Source organism: Silene latifolia, chromosome 9 (genome assembly GCF_048544455.1).
Source record: "Silene latifolia isolate original U9 population chromosome 9, ASM4854445v1, whole genome shotgun sequence".
Classification (NCBI taxonomy): Eukaryota; Viridiplantae; Streptophyta; class Magnoliopsida; order Caryophyllales; family Caryophyllaceae; genus Silene; species Silene latifolia.
This window is the reverse complement of record NC_133534.1, coordinates 125,152,836-125,157,145: the sequence shown is the minus strand read 5'-3', so window position 1 is coordinate 125,157,145 and position 4,310 is coordinate 125,152,836. Positions and strand designations below refer to the sequence as shown.

General features: G+C 35.2%; 1 long non-coding RNA gene across 2 annotated transcripts; it reads left to right on the top strand.

Moving 5' to 3' along the window:
* The first annotated feature begins 322 nt into the window (after positions 1-322).
* LOC141600043 (uncharacterized) lies at positions 323-3,496 on the top strand. 2 transcript variants are annotated; one of them, XR_012524101.1, is made up of 5 exons: positions 323-601; positions 932-973; positions 2,144-2,231; positions 2,970-3,069; positions 3,201-3,496. It is a non-coding gene; the product is annotated as an uncharacterized LOC141600043 (long non-coding RNA). The 2 variants fall into 2 exon arrangements; XR_012524100.1 differs by lacking the exon at positions 932-973 and having other exon boundaries at positions 326-601.
* The last annotated feature ends 814 nt before the right edge of the window (positions 3,497-4,310 follow it).

The following is a 4,310-nucleotide window of genomic DNA, read 5'->3' as shown; positions in this document are numbered from 1 at the left end:
TGTGACCTTTAGGGACTAGTTGATCACCGCCATCTGTATGATAATAACGTCAAACTTTCTAGCAAGCCAACCGTTATTAGGTAAACGTTAATCAACTGATTAAATATACGAACACTACTACAATTTAAGGCTTCGAGAACGCCACTTTAAGAACGGTTGATAGCGGAACTGGTCTCTTCCTTATTTTTAGTTTGGGCGCGCATATATAAGTCAAATAGAGAACGGTTGTTTGTTCTAACCGTGCTCATACATTAACAAAGAGAACGGTTTAATTTGACCGACCGTCTTAATACGTGAAAGAGACCGGTTATCATATGAAACCGTTCTCCTTGAAAAACAAAGAGCACGGTCTCTCATCACCAGCCGTTCTCTTTTAATTTCCTAAAGACCAACTCAACACTTGCCGTTTACACTTTCACTTCTTTCATACACAACAATCATCGCACCACTAAGCCCTAAAAATTGAAGACTCATCTCCTCTTCGCTTACCACCGTCGCTGCTCCTCCACTGCAACCTCCGTCCTCCGGCTACCACTGTCGCTTCTCGTCCACAGTAACCTCCATCCTTCATCGTCGTCGATCGTTGCTACTGGTTATGCTGGTAAGACCATATTTTGTAACTCTTTAATGATAGCTTTAAGACAATACTACAATCGACATTTTATTTGTTAAAATGGGGATGGGGAGAGTCGGAGAAAGACATTTCAGGGGTGAAAGGAAATCTAGTGTGGGGTTTAGGTTACCTGTAACTTCAGTTCTTATAAAACCATTCAATCTAAGCAATCTTTTCTTCAATCCATCCAAATTCTCGGTTCCGAGGTCTTGTTTTCTCTTTTTATACCCAAAGTTTCTTACTTTTTCTGCAATTTTTGCAGCTTGTATTGATAATTGGAATTATTAATTCATGTAATTTGTGATATTTGTTTTGCAGATTATTTATACTATTAAAACTTTTGGGTGCTCACATAATCAGGTAACTAAGCATCCCTCTACATGTATTTTTTTGGTATATTTGTTCATATTATGTTTTCTGAGTGTTTACGTCCATTGTTACTGGATTGCTTAGAGTTCTTGCTTTGTACTACATTAGCTGGAAGCTTGTATGATTATGCTTACTGGTACACATCGAAGGATTTGTTATCGCATTATTGGATGTTTAAGTTGACAGGATGCTGATGTTTGCATATTATTTTGATACCCATATATTCTTCTCAATTAGTTTTGTGTGAGACGGTGCATCTCGATTTAGTGAAATTTGCTCAGTAAACATAATTTCTGTTTAGTGAAATTTGTTCAAAGCTAATGCAAATTTGGAATTGATAGCGCTTTTTAGCATATATTTGTTCCTTAAACATCAATTGCTGTCATAATAGAGTGTTGATTTTGATCCGGTTTCTTTGATTTAACTTAGCTTTGAACATTTGATGTCGTAATTTGCAAAGAGGATAGTAGAGTGTTCTTCTAATTGTTTAGGATTGTTTTTTTTTTGTCTATGTTTTGAATTCTTATATAAGCTTAATTTAGTTCCTTGATCATCAATTGTTGTGATAATAGAGTGTTCTTGTTATGGTTTAGGATAGTTTTTTTTTTTAAAATTGTCTATGTTTTGAGTTTTTTTTTTTTTGTCTATGTTTTGAGTACCTATATATTTTATGATTTTAAGAAAACTATTTTTACTCCTTATCAAATATATTTCTTGTGTGTGGACTGTTCTCTTATGTGTCATTTTCTTTGATGTTCAAAACCTTTTTTGTGTGGTATCTATGTTTCTTTGTCTATGTCTTTTACTCAATAGCTATTATTTGACGGGTTCATGTGAAAGTCCCATGTAGTATGTGAGCATGTTGGCTGAGCTAGGGGTAGGCGCCTGGTCTGAATGCTGTACGTAGACAACTCATGCTGTTCAAGATTCAACTGTTATAAATTATTTTATGATCTTGTAAACTCACAGATATCCTTTTTCCCATCAAAAGCTTCATTCATATTTGAAATCAACTAAGTTGTTAGTCAAAACTTGATCAACTTATATTTGCAGCTTATCCCGAAGGGTATACATAAAATTTTCCTTTTTCAAATTTCTATTTATTTATTCCTGGCTAATTACGTGAAAATATTCTCATTATTCGCTTTTTTTAAATTGAAGTGATCATTGGCGCTGAAATTATAGTGTATTGGCGTGATCCACTTGGATATCCGGAACCTCGAAAGTTTTTCGAGGAAACAATTACTAGGTAATCATTTATTGATTATACTTGATATTAGTGATTAGAATTATGCATGAAGTGATGCCTTATTTTAGTTATATGAAATATAGGGCCTTGGAGAAAAGAAACGCTATCGATCCACTTGCTGGGTTCGAGGCACCACTTACTTGAAATTAATTAAGATATTATATCTTCTTAATTGTTCAGACTAGTTATAATCTCAGTTTGTATCCTAGCATTTATCTTTCCCTGCACCTTCCCACGAAATACTGTTGTTTATGTTTTGAAATGCCAAATACTGTAAAACCGTAGCAGCAAGGTAGTAGTTACACCAGCAATTTTTCCAATGTTTCTTTCTAGCTATTTTTCTAGTGTTTCTTTCTTGCATTTTCTGTGAGATGACCAATGAACCTCCCTCCAAAGATTATATGTCCTCCCTTGAATACTTATCCACTGGTAGATTCTAGCTGAAAACCAACACTTGGAAAAAAATATGAGTATGGGATTCCATATAAGAACAGAGCCCCCTGTGACATATTTGATTAACGGTGGGTAACTTAAATTGGATGGCCAATGCAGTTGTGAAACTGTGTGTTGGTGTTACTTCCATCCTCCAAATAGCCCTATTAGTCCATTTCACTCTTTGAAAATGAGGTCTAAAGATCTCATAAGCTGCCCCTAAGCTGAATTTATCACCCTTAATAATTGTTTTTGTCATAGGGAGTAGATATAATATGTATATCTCATCATGAGTTTTTATTTTAGTGTCCTCAGGCAACCTGTTGGGAGTGTATTATGCGGATATTATATTTGCCGATATATGTTGGAGATTATCAAAGGAAGATATATTAATATTCTCCCAAATGTATGTTTTTTTTCTTTATTTCAATCATTTGCATCTCTTTGTTTTTCGCATTTTCAACTTAGGTAATTATTTTACTTTACACATCATATATAGTATATTAACTACATTTTTTGGGTGTCGTGTGTATATAGTTCATGCTTAATACCCCAAAGACATATACCGTTGTGCAAATTGACGAGGTGCGGAATATTTGGGCTGAATTCAAACTCCAATTTAAGCCTAAAAGCAATGGTGGATGAAGATGGTGATTACGGTTTTTGGAAGTTGCACTTGGATGCGACTAAGTGATGAAGATTGAGGGATTTTTAATTTATATTTTGCACAAGGTAGCGTATCTTCAATATTTGTAGGCTCTTACAGCCATGATAGGACTTTGTATATTTTTTTTAAGGATTTGTTTATGGATTCAAATTAAATTTGAAGGTTATTTGTTGCGTAAATCTTGCTGGATTTTCTGAATTGTGGCAGGTTTAATTTTTACGAGCTATACGATTCAATCAGGTAGCGGTTACGATAAAAACAAAAATATTTTAAAAAAAAGTTAGGATCAAAGAGAACGGTTCCATGTAAACCCGCTCTATATGAAATTAACTACCAGGGCGGTTGTACATCATAACTGTTCTGTTTGAAAAGGTCGAGCAAAGGCGCCAAAAAAGTTGACATCTCTATCAAAGAGACCTCATTGTCAAAGAGACCGGTTACTACAAGCAACCGTTCTCTAAGATATATCAAAGAGCACGGTTCTGTGTTGCAACCGTTCAGGTTGTTATTACAAAGAGACCGGGTTGACTTTATTTCAACCGTGCTCTTATATAAAACAGAACGCTTGGCCACAGGACGGTCCAAAATGGCATTAAGAACGGTGTTTAACCGTTCTCTTTGATCAATATTTTAGTAGTGGAAGTATACCCTTGTGAACCTGTAAGAGATTTACAAATGTTATCACACTAATTTGTGGAGGACACAAGCTCCAACAAACTCCCACTTGTCCTCACAAGTGTATGTGCGATAACCGATTCTCATATCCTAAAATTTCTCCCACTCAATGTAAAACAATTTGCAAATCCGCATTCACAAAGGTCGTATTTTATAAGCGATCATTATCAAGAGTGGTTTCTCCGACTAGAGAGTAACTTAACTGATAAACGAATCAACATTCGAGCATGGCCATGCATTTCAGTTACAACTCCTCGAGTGGCCCTGAGAAATAACTATACCTGATAAGGGTTGGATATTTTCCT